The following is a 16,823-nucleotide window of genomic DNA, read 5'->3' as shown; positions in this document are numbered from 1 at the left end:
CTGCATTGGAATCTCCTGTAGGAATGTTAAAATGCAGATTCCAGGGTTCCACCCAAACCAACTGACTCAGAATGTCTGGAGGTAGGACACTGAGAATCTGCATTTTATTTTATTTTTTTTCTCAATTTTATTTTATCGATATGCAATGTGGTTGATTATTGTGGCCAATTACCGATACCTCCCTGCCCCCTCCCTCTCCCCCCTACCTCCCGACAATGTCCTTTCTGTTTGCTTGTCGTATCAACTGCAAGGAATTGTAGTTGTTATATCTTCCCCCCTCACCGGTTGTGTGTGTGTGTGTGTGTGTGTGTGTGTGTGTGTGTGTGTGTGTGTGTGTGTGTGTGTGTGTGTGTGTGTGTGTGAATTTATTTATTTATTTTTAGCTCCAACCAATAAGTGAGAACATGTGGTATTTCTCTTTCTGTGCCTGACTTGTTTCACTTAATATAATTCTCTCAAGGTCCATCCATGTTGTTGCAAATGGCAGTATTTCATTCGTTTTTATAGCTGAGTAGTATTCCATTGTGTAGATGTACCACATTTTCCGTATCCACTCATCTGATGATGGGCATTTGGGCTGGTTCCAACTCTTGGCTATTGTAAAGAGTGCTGCGATGAACATTGGGGAACAGGTATACCTTCGACTTGATGATTTCCATTCCTCTGGGTATATTCCCAGCAGTGGGATAGCTGGGTCGTATGGTAGATCTATCTGCAATTGTTTGAGGAACCTCCATACCATTTTCCATAGAGGCTGCACCATTTTGCAGTCCCACCAACAATGTATGAGAGTTCCTTTTTCTCTGCAACCTCGCCAGCATTTATCGTTCAGAGTCTTTTGGATTTTACCCATCCTAACTGGGGTGAGATGGTATCTCAGTGTGGTTTTGATTTGCATTTCCCGGATGCTGAGTGATGTTGAGCATTTTTTCATATGTCTGTTGGCCATTTGGATATCTTCCTTAGAGAAATGCCTACTTAGCTCTTTTGCCCATTTTTTAATTGGGTTGCTTGTTTTTTTCTTGTAAAGTTGTTTGAGTTCCTTGTATATTCTGGATGTTAATCCTTTGTCAGATGTATATTTTGCAAATATTTTCGCCCACTCTGTTGGTTGTCTTTTAACTCTGTTAATTGTTTCTTTTGCTGTGCAGAAGCTCTTTAGTTTGGTATAATCCCATTTGTTTATTTTTCCTTTGGTTGCCCATGCTTTTGGGGTCATATTCATGAAGTCTGTGTCCAGTCCTATTTCCTGAAGTGTCTCTCCTATGTTTTCTTTAAGAAGTTTTATTGTTTCAGGGTGTATATTTAATTCTTTAATTTATTTTGAGTTGACTTTAGTGTATGGTGAAAGGTGTGGGTCTACTTTCATTCTCCTGCATATGGATATCCAGTTATCCCAGCACCATTTGCTAAAGAGGCAGTCTCTTCCCCAGTGTATAGGCTTGGTGCCTTTGTCAAAGATCAGATGGCTGTAGGTGTGTAGGTTGATTTCTGGGTTCTCTATTCTATTCCATTGGTCAGTGTGTCTGTTTTTATGCCAGTACCATACTGTTTTGGTTATTATAGCTTTGTAGCATAGTTTAAAGTCAGGTAGTGTTATGCCTCCAGCTTTATTTTTTTTGCTTAGCGCTGCTTTGGCTATGCGTGGTCTTTTGTTATTCCATATAAATGTCTGGATAGTTCTTTCCATTTCTGAGAAAAATGAAATTGGAATTTTGATGGGGATTGCATTAAATTTGTATATCACTTTGGGGAGTATGGACATTTTCACTATGTTGATTCTTCCAATCCAAGAGCATGGGATATCTTCCCATCTTCTTGTATCCTCTCTGATTTCTCTCAGCAGTGGTTTGTAGTTCTCATTATAGAGATTTTTCACCTCCTTGGTTAACTCAATTCCTAAGTATTTTATTTTTTTGGTGGCTATTGTAAATGGGTAGGCTTTCTTGATTTTTCGTTCTGCATGTTCACTATTGGAGAAAAGAAATGCTACTGATTTTTGTGTGTTGATTTTGTATCCTGCTACTCTGCTGAAATCATTTATCACCTCCAAGAGTTTTTTTGTAGAGGCTTTAGGCTGTTATATATATAGGATCATGTCATCTGCAAACAGGGACAGTTTGACTTCATCTTTTCCAATCTGGATGCCCTTTATTTCCTTCTCTTCTCTGATTGCTCTGGCTAGTACTTCCAACACTATGTTGAATAGGAGTGGTGAGAGTGGGCATCCTTGTCTAGTGCCTGTTCTTAAAGGAAAAGCTTTCAGCTTTTCCCCATTCAGGATGATATTGGCAGTGGGTTTGGTATATATGGCTTTAATTATGTTGAGATACTTTCCCTCTATACCTAACTTATAGAGGGTCTTTGTCATGAATGAGTGCTGAATTTTATCAAATGCTTTTTCAGCATCTGTAGAGATGATCATATGGTCCTTGTGTTTGACTTTATTAATATGGTGTATCACATTTATTGATTTGCATATGTTGAACCAACCTTGCATCCCTGGGATGAATCCCACTTGATCATGGTGAATAATTTTATGTATGTGTTGCTGTATTCTGTTTGCTAGTATTTTATTGAGGATTTTTGCATCTATATTCATCAAAGATATCGGCCTGTAGTTTTCTTTTTTGGTTATATCTTTACCTGGTTTTGGTATCAGGATGATGTTTGCTTCATAGAATGAGTTCGGGAGATTTGCGTCTGTTTCAGTCTTTTGGAATAGTTTGTAAAGAATCGGTGTCAATTCCTCTTTGAATGTTTGGTAAAATTCTGCTGTGAATCCATCTGGTCCTGGGCTTTTCTTTGTTGGGAGCTTTCTGATAACAGCTTCAATCTCCTTTATTGTTATTGGTCTGTTCAGATTTTCTACGTCTTCATGTTTCAGTTTGGGGAGCTTGTGTGTGTCCAGAAATTTATCCATTTCCTCCAGATTTTCAAATTTGTTGGCGTATAGTTGTTTATAGTAGTCTCGAATTATTCCTTGTATTTCAGATGAATCAGTTGTAATATCATCTTTTTCAGTTCTAATTTTGTTATTTGAATCTTCTCTCTTCTTTTTTTTGTTAGCCATGCTAATGGTTTGTCAATTTTATTTATCTTTTCAAAAAACCAACTTTTTGATTCGTTGATCTTTTGAATTGTTTTTTGGTTTTCAATTTCATTCAGTTCTGCTCTGATCTTAATGATTTCTTTCCGTCTGCTAACTTTAGGTTTGGATTGTTCTTGTTTTTCTAGTTCTTTAAGGTGAAGTGTTAGGTTGTTCACTTGCCATCTTTCCATTCTTCTGAGGTGAGCATTTAATGCTATAAATTTTCCACTTAATACTGCTTTTGCAGTATCCCACAGGTTTTGGTATGATGTATCATTGTTTTCATTAGTTTCAATAAATTTTTTGATTTCTTGCTTGATTTCTTCTTGGACCCATATGTCATTAAGTAGAATGCTGTTTAATTTCCATGTGTTTGTATAGTTTACAGAATTTTATTTGTTATTGATTTCTGATTTTAATCCATTGTGGTCTGAGAAAGTACATGGGATAATTCCAATTTTTTTGAATTTGTTGAGACTTGATTTGTGACCTAATATGTGATCTATCCTGGAGAATGATCCATGTGCTGATGAGAAGAATGAATATTCTGAGGTTGTTGGATGGAATGTTCCTTAGATATCTGCCAAGTCCAATTGGTCTAGAGTATTGTTTAGATCTTGTGTTTCTCTGCTGATTCTTTGCCTAGATGATCTGTCCAATATTGACAGTGGGGTGTTCAGGTCCCCTGCTATTATGGTATTAGTGTCTGTTTCCTTCTTTAGGTCTAATAGAGTTTGTTTTATAAATCTGGCTGCTCCAACACTGGGTGCATACATATTTATGATTGTTATGTCTTCTTGATGGATCAGTCCTTTTATCATTAAGTAGTGTCCCTCATTGTCTCTTTTTATGATTTTTAGTTTAAAGTCTACTTTGTCAGATATAAGAATAGCTACTCCAGCTCATTTTTCTTTTCTGTTTGCATGGTAAATCTTTTTCCATCCTTTCACTCTTAGTCTATGTGAGTCTTTATGGGTGAGGTGGGTCTCTTGAAGGCAGCATATAGTTGGGTCCTCCTTTTTAATCCAGTCAGCCAGTCTGTGTCTTTTGATTGGGGAATTTAAGCCTTTAACATTAAGAGTTGTTATTGAATAGTGTTGATTTATTCCTAGCATTTTGTTGATTGTAGTTTGGTTGTCTTAGGTGTCTTTTGTTCCTTGCTTTCTGATTTACTGTTTGTTTTCTGTGTTTGTTGGTTCTTTAGGTTGTAGATAGCCTTTTTGTTTGTTTGTTTTCTCTTCATGAGTGCCATTTTTATTATACTAGTGGGTATTGATTTTTCTTGGGTTTGTATGGCAGTGGTAGTTATTTTTCAGGAACCAAACCCAGTACTCCCTTGAGAATTTCTTGTAAGGGTGGTCGTGTGGTGGTGAACTCCCGCAGTTTTTGTTTGTCTGAGAAATATACTATTTGCCCTTCATTTCGGAAGGATAGCCTTGCAGGGTAGAGTATTCTTGGCTGACAATCTCTGTCTTTTAGTATTTTGAATATATCATCCCATTCCTTTCTGGCCTTTAGGGTTTGTGATGAAAAGTCTGATGTTAGCCTGATTGGGGCTCCCTTATAGGTGATTTCATGCTTCTCTCTTGCATCTTTTAAGATTCTCTCTTTGTCTTTGAGTTTTGCCAGTTTGACTATAACATGTCTTGGAGAAGACTTCTTTGGGTTGAATAAGTTTGGAGATCGTTGAGCTTCCTGGATCTGAAGATCTGTGATTTTTCCTATACCTGGGAAGTTTTCTGCCACTATTTTGTTGAATATGTTTTCAATGCAATCTCCTTTTTCCTCCCTTTCTGGAATACCCATGACTCGGATATGTGAGTGCTTAAGGTTGTCTGATATCTCTCTCAGATTTTCTTCAATGCCTTTGATTCTTTTTTCTTTTTTTTTTTTTTTTTGTCTGCTTGTGTTATTTCAAACAGCCCATCTTCAAGTTCAGAGGTTCTCTCTTCAACTTCCACAAGCCCGTTGGTTGAACTCTCCATTGTGTTTTTATTTCACTGAATAACTTCTTCAGTTTGGCAAGTTCTGCTACATTTTTTTTCAGGGCATTGATTTCCTTGTACATTTCCTCTTTCAGGTCCTGTATACTTTTCCTCGTTTCATCATGATGTCTAGCTGAGTTTTCTTGTATCTCATTCAGTTTCCTTAGAATTATCACTCGAAATTCCTTGTCAGTCATTTCAAGGGCTACTTGTTCTATAGGATCTAGAGCTTGAGATTTATTATCTTTTGGTGGTGTACTTTCTTGATTTTTCGTATTTCTGGTATCTTTTCTTTGATGTTTATTCATTGTGGCAGGGAGTTTCACAGTCCACAGGTTTGACACTATTGACTGACTAAGATGTTGCTGTGGTTGCCAATTTGGTATGGCTACCTCAGTGACTCTCTGTTCCCTGCGCTCTGGCCCGGGCTGCTGGGATGCACCCAGGCACCGCAGAGCGTGTGGTCTCTGCAGAGCTTCCCCTTCCCCTGCAGGATGTCTCCCTGCTTGTGAGCGCTAGGCCAGGCTTGGGATGGAGCTGGGTGGCAGCGGTGAAGCCTACGTGCTGCTGGATTGCACGGCAGCAGCGTGGACCCTGTGGAGTTCCCGCCTCCCCTGTAAACTATGGCAAATTTTTATAGACCACTAAGCTCTGCAGCTACAAGGCTGATATAGAACGCAGGGCGCCCGTTGCGGATCCTGAGGCCGAAGCCCGGGTAACGAAGTGCGGAAATGTGGGAAAGACCCAAAGTGGGAGGCCCACCCTGGTTCCAACCAGAATCTGCATTTTAACAGCCTCTCTGGGATGATCTCCAGCTCATTAAAATTAGCCCCTGACACAAATCGTAAATGTTGAAAGAGGAAGAAAACTTAGCGATTATGAGATCCAAGCAAAGAAAGACGGGTGTGTATTTTACAAGGGGGCAACAAGGTTTTCTATTTTTCAAACTGTTCATTTGGAACACCAAAGCAAGAGAAAAAGAAACATGTAGCTTTAAAACAACAAGGAGCTAGTTCCAAAGACTATAACTAAAGGTGCTTTATTTTTTAAGTTTTCCTTAAAAACAAGTATTACAAAAAGAAGCACATGCTAATTTTAGAGCATTCTGGAAATATAGAAAAGAATACAAGGTTTTATTGTCTTATGCATGTATTTCAGAAATCAAGAGTTAAATAGGGGTGTAGTGAGAACGTCTCCCTCCCACCCTGTGTTTGTTCTTTCTTTCTCAAGCCTGCAGATGATAGCATCCTGTTCACACTAAGTGACATTGTGCTGAATTTGAAGGAGGAACAGGTACTCCTCAGGAAAGAAGGTGGGGGCAAGGGGGTCACATTTCGGTCAGAGGAAACCACCTGGGAGAAAGGTGACAATCATGAAGGAGAATAACATGCTTGGAGAGAAGTGATGCATTCTGAGGACTTGGGTGTTAAAGAAAAAACGGAAAGAATTGGTGAGAGGCAATTCCAGAAAGGAACACTGGGTGCCCCTTGCTTTTTTACCTAACCATATTTATTAGTAATTCCGTGTCAGCACAAACAGAGCTGCTTCCTTCTTTTTCACAGCTACAGAGTATACTGCTGTATGAACAGATTATAATTTAATCAGCCCCTATTAATGGACATTTCGGTTGTTCCTAATCTTTTGCTGCTGCAAATAATGTGAATGTCCTTGCACATACGTCATTTCCACATGTATGAATGTATATCTGGGATAATTTCTTAGAATTAAATTTTCTAGTCAAAGAATATGTTTATAATATTGATAGATATTACCCTGCATAGAAGTGATTTGCATTTACATTCCTACCAGCAATATATGAGAATGCCGATTTCCTCATATCCTCACCAACACAGGGTGTTACCCAACTTTCAGTTCTCTGCCAATCTGATAGGTGAGAAAAGACACCTCATAGTTTTAATTTAAATTTCTGTTATTATGAATGAATGTCTTTCTATAAGTTTAAGTACCATCTGTCTTTATCTATGAATTGCTTTGTCCTTTGCCTGATTTCTATTGAGTTATGAGAGTTACAACTTCCAAAGAGTTTTGCTCAATCCAAGAGCATGGAATATCTTTCCATCTTCTTGTATCCTCTCTAATTTCTCTCAGCAGTGGTTTGTAGTTCTCATTATAGAGATTTTTCACCTCCTTGGTTAACTCAATTAGTGAAAATGTCCATACTACCCAAAGTGATATACAAATTCAATGCAATCCCCATCAAAATTCCAAAGACATTTTTCTCAGAAATGGAAAAAACTATTCAGACATTTATATGGAACAATAAAAGACCACGAATAGCCAAAGCAATGCTCAGCAAAAAAAATAAAGCTGGAGGCATAACACTACCTGACTTTAAGCTATACTACAAAGCTATAATAACCAAAACAGTATGGTACTGGCATAAAAACAGACACACTGACCAATGGAATAGAATAGAGAATCCAGAAATCAACCCACACACTTACTGCCATCTGATCTTTGACAAAGGCACCAAGCCTATTCACTGGGGAAGGGACTGCCTCTTCAGCAAGTGGTGCTGGGATAACTGGATATCGATATGCAGGAGAATGAAACTAGATCCATACCTCTCACCGTATACTAAAATCAACTCAAAATGTATTAAGGATTTAAATATACACTCTGAGACAATAAAACTTCTTAAAGAAAACATAGGAGAAACACTTCAGGAAATAGGACTGGGCACAGACTTCATGAATACGACCCCAAAAGCACGGGCAACCAAAGGAAAAATAAACAAATGGGATTATACCAAACTAAAGAGCTTCTGCACAGCAAAAGAAACAATTAACAGAGTTAAAAGACAACCAACAGAGTGGGAGAAAATATTTGCAAAATATACATCTGACAAAGGATTAATATCCAGAATATATAAGGAACTCAAACAATTTTACAAGAAGAAAACAAGCAACCCAATTAAAAAATGGGCAAAAGAGCTAAGTAGGCACTTCTCTAAGGAAGATATCCAAATGGCCAACAGACATATGAAAAAATGCTCAACATCACTCAGCATCCGGGAAATGCAAATCAAAACCACATTGAGATACCATCTAACCCCAGTTAGGATGGCTAAAATCCAAAAGACTATGAATGATAAATGCTGGCGAGGCTGCGGAGAAAAAGGAACTCTCATACATTGTTGGTGGGACTGCAAAATGGTGCAGCCTCTATGGAAAATGGTATGGAGGTTCCTTAAACAATTGCAAATAGATCTACCATACGACCCAGCCATCCCACTGCTGGGAATATACCCAGAGGAATGGAAATCATCAAGTCGAAGGTATACCTGTTCCCCAATGTTCATCGCAGCACTCTTTACAATAGCCAAGAGTTGGAACCAGCCCAAATGCCCATCATCAGATGAGTGGATACGGAAAATGTGGTACATCTACACAATGGAATACTACTCAGCTATAAAAACGAATGAAATACTGCCATTTGCAACAACATGGATGGACCTTGAGAGAATTATATTAAGTGAAACAAGTCAGGCACAGAAAGAGAAATACCACATGTTCTCACTTATTGGAGGGAGCTAAAAATTAATATATAAATTCACACACACACATACACACACACACACACAAACGCGGGGGGGGGAAGAAGATATAACAACCACAATTATTTGAAGTTGATACAACAAGCAAACAGAAAGGACATTGTTGGGGGGAGGGGGGGAGGGAGAAGGGAGGGAGGTTTTGGTGATGGGGAGCAATAATCAGCTACAATGTATATCGACAAAATAAAATTTAAAAAAAAATTTTTTTTTAAAAAAGAGTTTTGCTCAATTCGTTGTTCAGATTTGTTTAGATTTCTGTTTCTATGTGGAAATTCTTTCTTGTCAAATTTATATATTTTATTTTATGACTTCTGGGCTTATGTGTATCATACAACAAAAAAATGTTTTCCACGTTTATCTAGTGCTTTCATTTTCTATATTTAATTTTTAAACTACCCAGCATTTATTTTGGAGTGGGTTACAGGTAGGAATTCAGCTTTGTTTGCTCAGATATGTAACTAGTTATCCCAGTATCATTTATTACCTATGTCTTCCCTGCTAATTTAAAAGCCATCCGAGGCCGAGCCCGTGGCGCACTCGGGAGAGTGCAGTGCTGGGAGCGTGGCGACACTCCCGCCGCGGGTTCGGATCCTATATGGGACTGGCCGGTGCACTCACTGGCTGAGTGCCGGTCACGAAAAAGACCAAAAAAAATAAATAAAATTAAAAAATAAATAAGTAAATAAATAAAAGCCATCTGTGTCATATACCACATTTCTTGTGTATTTGTATCTACTTTGGACTTTCTGGTCTGTTCTATTGATGTGTCTATTCATATTCTAGTACTGTACTTTTTGTTATTATAGCTTTACAGTACGTTTTAAAATCTGAATGGGCTAGATACCTCTTTATTAATTTTATCTTTCGGTTTTCTTTTTTTTAAAAAAACCTATTCTTCCTTGTTTATTTTTTCATATAAAGTTTAGAGTTAGCTTTAGAGTTAACAAGTTCCCCAAATTTTCTGTTTATATTGGTCTCACATTAAATTTGCAAATAACTTAAGGAGAAGAAACATCTTTAAGTACCTATTTTAGTGTTCAAGAATAAGGTATGTTTGCCATTGCTTTAAGCCTCTTTTATCGCCCCTCAATTGCATTTTCAAGTTTGCTTTATATTGATCTTACTACTGCCTATTTATTCCTGTTATTTTATTTTTTGCTATTAATGCAAATTAGGTCTTTTCTTCTGTTATTTCATTCAGCTAGGGGTGTGTGTGTGTGCATGCACTTTTGTGTGTGTGTAGATAGATAAATCAATAGATACATAGATGAAATCTATTGATTTTGATATATTAATTTTGTCCTAGCCCTTTACTGAATTCCCTTACTAATTATAACGGTTTTTCAGTTAATTTTCCTGGATTTTCCATATTAGGTAATTATTTCCTTTTCAAATAATGTAAAATTTAGTTCCTCTTTTTCCAGTGTTTATACCTCTTGTTTTTTCTCTTTTTCTAATTACATTGGCCAGAACATCCAGAAAAAAAGTTAAATCAGAATAGTAAGCAATGATATCTTTTCTTTTTCTTCAATGAGCATGCTTCAGTATGTTCAGCATGATACTGGCCTTGCTATGTGTAGATCGACAAACAGATTTTTAAAAAAAATTTTTACTGTAACATAGTTGATTGTACATATCTATGGGGTACAGAGTAGATATCAATACTTGTGAGCAATGTGTGCTGCTCAGAATAATTTTTATATTCAACAGTATACTGTCATCACTATTTGTGGTCCTTTACCAATTCCTCCCTCCCCCCACTTTCCCACTTTTAGTAACCTCTGTTCTTCTTTTGAAAGTTCAACATATTTTTGTGAATGTTGTATTTTCTTTTATTTATATGAATATTTTAGCTCCCACTTATGAGTGAGAACATACAGTATTTCTCTTTCTGTGTCTGGCTTATTTTACTTAATATGATTTTCTCTAAGTTCATCCATGTTGCTACAAATGGCAATATGTCATTCTTTTCTCTGGCAGAGTAATATTCCATTGTGTATATATACCACATTTTCCTTATCCAGTCATCCTTCAATGGACATTTCAGTTGGTTCCAACTCTTGGCTATTGTAAATAGAGCTGCAATAATCATGGGGGTGCAGGTATCTCTTTGACATGATGCTTTCCATTCCTTTGGGTATATACCCAGCAGGGGAATTGCTGGATCGTATGGCAGTTCTTTCTGAAATTGTTTAAGGAATCTCTATACCATTTTCCATAACAGTTGCACCAACTTACAGTCCCACCAACAGTGTAGGAAGGTTCCCCTTTCTCCTCATTCTCACCAGCATTTGTTGTTTTCCATCTTTTTGATGACAGCCAGTCTAACTGGGGTGAGATGATATCTTAATGTGGTTTTGATTTGCATTTCCCTGATGCTGAGTGATGTTGAGCACTTTTTCATGTGTCTCTTGGCCACTTGTATATCTTCCTTTGACAAATGCCTATTCAGCTCCCTTGCCCATTTTTTAATTGCTTTATCTGTATTTTTTACTGTTAAGTTGTTTAAGTTCCTTTTATATTCTGGATATTAATCCTTTATCAGATGCATAGTTTGCAAATATTTTCTCCCACCCTGTAGGTTGTCTTTTTGCTCTGTTAATTATTTCTTTATTGTGCAGAAGCTTTGTAGGACAAACATATCTTAAGGAATTTTTCATCTGTACTTACGTTATTAAAAGGCTTTTGTCCCCTTAAATTAAGAATAGATGTTCTTAATTTAAGAACATTCACAAAAATTCCCTTTCAGTGTAGTAGAGATTTATCATATGATTTTTCTGTTTGGAAAATTTATATAATCAATTATATTATACATTTACTCATGTTGAACCATCCATTTATTCCTGGAATAAATCACCCTTGATTGTGATGAATTACTCTTTTAATGTGCTGATCGATTCTGTTTGTTAATATTTTTATTTATATTTTTATCAATTATTTTCATGAGATTATGGTGTTTTTGAGATTTTTTTTTATTTTGGAATATATAAAAATTATGTTTTTACGTCTTCATTACAGATTGTCCCCTTTATAACTATTAAAAATCCACTTGGTTTTCTTTATTTCATTTCACCCTAAATTCATCCTTATCCAATATTAAGATTGGGAAGCCTGCTTGCTTTTGTTTGTATTTTCCTTTATGCCTCTGTCTACCCTTTTGTTTTTCAGTCTGAGTTATTTTTGTTAGTTGTGCTGCTTGTATTTAGAGAATAGTGGAGTTTTGTTTTATCATCCATTATGGAAATATTTTTCTTTTAATAGATGAGTTTAGCTCATTTATATTTATTGAAGTCTTGTTTATCTCATCACATTTTATGTTATGCTTTCTGTTTATATAGCTCCTTTTACCATGTGGTCTCCAGCATTTTTGCTTCTTTGTTTATTTTGTTTCCTTTTGTGGATGTGTTTCTTTTGATAATTTAGAAAGTTTAAATTTCTGTTCCAAAATTATTTTTTTAATTTTATATTAATTATTTAATCCTTCATATTTTTAGGCAGCAGTTATTAACATCCTGTAAAAAAGTAAATGTAATAAGTTTACATTTTCACCTTCTCCATACTGCTCTCTATTCCTCAACACCCAATTCTATTGACTAATTGGTCAATTGACTTTATATTTTTAAATATAATTACAACCTATTACTTGATTATCAGCCTTACATGATATATTTCGACTTGTGGCTATAAAAAAATCAACATGCCTATACTGCCTTATACCTTCTATCCCTCTTCCTTTCCTCATTTCATTAGTTATATCATTACTATATTGTTAAAGTTTATAACATCTCCATTCTGTTCTTTAACCATATCTTTGCCTTTGTTTTAGCCTTAGTCCTGTCTTTAATTGATTTTTTCACTTAATGATAAACTGTGAATATATTGTCATGTTATTCTTCTACTATATTAGTTTTGACAGCTGCATAACATTTTTTGTATGGATAAATGTACCAACATTTATTTAGCTAATCCCATATTATTAAACATTTAAGTTATATTCAATTTTTAGTAGTATGAGTGGTATAAACAAGGCTAACCTCCTTGAAATTTAAAACTCTACATTTCCAACTCTTGGAAAAGAGTAATTAAAAGTCATATTAGAACAGTGGCATCAAACTTTAATGACCAAATCTCCTGGGGATCTTGTGAAAGTGGAGATTCTGATTCAGTAGATCTGGGTCAAGGCCTGAGATTCTGCATTTCAAACCAGCTCTTGTGTGATGCTAATGCTGTTGGTCTTTGCACCAAACTTTAAGTAGCAAGGTTTTTGAGTACATTTGGTTTCTGCAGAATTTTACTTGAATAGAAGAGATGCTAGAAAACATAGTCTGTAGCAGTGGTTTCCTTGTGTCTTGTGATATACCTAATATATTTGTTTCAAAATAATTTGTTGCATATAATTATTATTTCTGAATGTTCATTTTACAATTTTATTAAATCTCCTTATTTGCCTGGGCCTATTGTGGATATGTCCCTGAGAACCTATCAGATAGATGTGCACAGCTTACGGGGAAAAAGGTTGATAACCCTGGGGACTGGAAATAAAGCAGAGATCAGTGGGGTATCCTGGAATGAGGTGGTGAAAAGAAGCCTTTGAACCTCAATTTGTAAATAATATCTGCACTCTTAATCCCTTGGAGACATGTGTTTTTTTGGTGGGTAGATGGTTTTATCCTATTGGGCCCTAAATGATCTGGCTCCTCTGTGTCTCTCCCTGTTATGTTCACTTCCTTCATGTCCATTTTAATATAGGAGTTTGGCAGAATTTCGGGAAAGGGCCAGGTGGTAAACAGGCTTTGCCACAGAGCAAAAGCAGCCAGAGACAATATGTAAACAAGTGAGTATGCCAATAAAACTATTTATAAAGCCAGGCATTGGGCCATAGTTTGCTGATCCCTGTCTAACACACTAAAAAACTTCTGCTTTAGGGTCTTTGTAGTAGTTGTTTCCTTTACTGGGAACTTACTTCCCCTAGTTGATCCTAGGACTTGATCCCTTACTTCACTCAGGTCTCTCAGATATCATTTCATCAGAGAGAACTTCCCTGACCACCCAGTCTAAAGTAGCACCCCTTCCCCATATCTCTGTGTCCTTTTCTGCTTTTCTCCCTTGGTAAATGTTTCATTTAGCTGCTTCACTAATAATATTGATTATATTTTAATAATTCTTAGAGAAAAGCATATGTGTTTACAGGCATAGTACTTTTATATACATGTGGCAGTTCATTTACAGTGGATCGTGTCCAGGGACAGAAATAGCTTTGTTATACAGAGTTTGTTTTAATAATATTCCCTCTAATGACTTTCCCCCTGAGATTTAGACTGAATTTGACAGTGCCAAGCATATTATGAAAAAGCACAGGGTGATATGAAAGAATTGCCTTACTCTAGATCCTCATCAATGAAAAAATAATGATTTTGGCTACTCTTGCAGATTAAACCAGGTTCTTCCCCTATATGTAACTTTCAAAGAGCTATTCATGGAAAGAGAAGAATTTGCATTTTCCCCAGAATCCTCATGGCCAAATGAAAGGGTGGTCAATGCAGGGTGAGGAGGGGGACTGGGAGAGACATTTCCTGAAGAAGGGTGATCATATAGGAAATTCATGTTAAGATATGATAGCTTAGGAGGACCCAGCCCGAAGGAGGGGAGAGGTTAGTTCTGAAGTTCACTGAGGTCTTCCATGACCTCCCTGCTGTAGACTTTGGAAATCTACATCAATGTACATTTTGAGTGCAGCTGAAGAAATTCATTCTCCATGTGGGTGGCTGAGGCAGAGGGTACATGAGCCCCACATGTCATTATAGAGATGATTCCAACACGGGGGCATTCCTGGGGTTTGGGCGGCTTGGCATGCTCTCAGAGGGTCTGCACTGTGCATGTAGAATGTCTCAAGAGCTTTTGCATTTCTCATGTGTGGATTGACATCAAGGCTGACTCAGTGATAGAGGCCAATAGTCAAGGGACCCCTCCTGCCAGAAGAGAGGCCACATCTGAAATGCAGACCATACAGCAGAGTTCAAGGCTGGGATAGTGAGTGTGAGAGAGCTGCCATCTTTCTGGACTTGTGGCCCCACTGTGCTTTGGTTGGAAGGCTTCATGATCTTAACCAATTTTTAGAAAAAAATGTTCTTGTAAATACCTTATGTAACTATGATATTACATAGGTTTTACTTAATAGCTAAGAATATTACAACATAGTATAATTCTTAATGTAACATGGTTCTTTTATATGAGTGTACATAAGATATCTCTTCATCTATATTTTTAGCTGTACTTTTCCAAAGGATGCCATTGGAAGGACATGGTTTAGCTTAACTAGAGTGAGATGTCTTTGCTTTGGCATGTCTCCTGCATTGTGGTCCTCTAGTCCCCACTTCCAATGCTGGGGTTTGAAAGATGAAAGAGGTTGAGGGTAGTTACATTGTCAAGGGTATCTAATCGGTGGGTGCCAGTAGGGTTCATCAAAAGTGTAAATTCAATTTCCTAGACATTTTGAAAGTTCTGAAGCTTTCTGGAGGGCAAAAATATGGTGGTAATACACCTTTCTCTTTCAGTCAGAAACATACATCATGGTAATAAATTTTTGAAGATTGGACCTGAAAAGTAAAGTAACCCTGGCCTTTTTAGTGTTGCTATGACATTTGTATAGTCATGTTCCCAAGTCTTCATTGTGTTTCTAATTCCTCAGGTTATTGGAATTGAAAAGTCTTTCATAAACATCACTTACTGCCTCAAGCCCTTGCACTTTCACCCTAGAGATCTGGACAGAAGAAAAAAGAAAAAAATGAAAAAGAAAAAAAGAAAAAAATGCCTGCCAATTTCCTCTGGGTGTTACCAGCCTTCTTCAGCCCCAAGGCAGTTTATCTCTTGGCATGGGACTGCTCAGTGTTTCTAATTCTCGGCTATTGATTGTATTCTTGGTTGGAGGCTGTACCACAGATAAATTCTGAGGTGTAGTGGTCGCACAGGAGGGGGAGATACAGCAATTCATTCTAACACTGGTGCCCAGCATCAGTGGGAAACAAAAGTTTCGTTGGATTTACTCTAGACCGTGGGTCTTTTTCTCTTTCTAAAAACATTGTGTTAGTTAAAATAAGCTCTTGTACAAAAGAAAATAATCTATCACAGCTTGGGATTCGAGAACTCTACAGGGAAAGAACTCAGATTTATGGAAGGAGGAGTTAATAACATTGACTGCAGACGGGGCTCCTAACCCAGCTTCCTGTCGCTTGACTTGTCATTCTCATTCTTTTTTCACCTCTACAATTTCCTCCTCTTTTACTGCAGCTCTTATCCACATTTAAACAGTCTGCTGTTTTTCTTTTTCCTTTATCTACTTATGTTCTGGCCTCTTCCTCCTCTCTTCCCTACCTACACTTCCCACCTTTGGGGACGCTCATTTCCACTCCTTGTCATTACACAATATTGGGTCTATTTTCCCATCTTCTCTGAATATCTGGCTACATTTGCTATCTATTCCAGCTTGTGCTGCTGATTTCTGGCCTCCCCCTGTCCCCACCTATTTCTGTTAGGGGAAACCCTCTGTTTTCAGTCTCTTTCTCTTTGTGTGTGTGTTGGGGGAGGTGAGGGTAGGAAAGGAGGGAGAAAAGGAAAGCAGGAAGGACGGAGGGAGGGAGAGACAAACAAAGAGACAGAGAGACTGAACTGCACATGTTCGTGGCATAGGATTTTGAGAGGATTGTGAGAGAAGGGTGGCAAGGTCCCCATCCCTTGGGAATGGCAATACACAGCAGCATATGAGAGAGATCCTTCACAAAAGCTGCGTGGAACTCAGTCCTCCCCATCTGCAGAGCGGCAGCCACTGGGATGTGGCTTTGTATTACGTATGAATGTAAGTGAGTCTGAAGGTCAAGACTTCTTGTTTGCCTTCCTCATGGCTGGGCCTTGGCAGAGCAGGGCAGCTCCCCTTACCCTTTCTTTAGGCTCAGATTAAGCACTATAAAGCCAAAGTGCAACATCCGAAAAAGAAGGTGCACTTCTACCTGACTTACACCTACCTAGAAATGTGGTGGTCATGAATTGATTCAGGCAGGTTTTTCTGGGAGGTGGGAAAGGGAGAAAAACTTCCATTTTACTCCTGCTGAGTGGCAGAGGAAGGGTACAGAAAGGAAATACCAACAGGGGAATGAATGAAGTCGGAAGCAAGATT

Source organism: Cynocephalus volans, chromosome 5, assembly GCF_027409185.1.
Source record: "Cynocephalus volans isolate mCynVol1 chromosome 5, mCynVol1.pri, whole genome shotgun sequence".
NCBI classification, from domain to species: Eukaryota; Metazoa; Chordata; class Mammalia; order Dermoptera; family Cynocephalidae; genus Cynocephalus; species Cynocephalus volans.
This window is presented reverse-complemented; position numbering follows the sequence as displayed.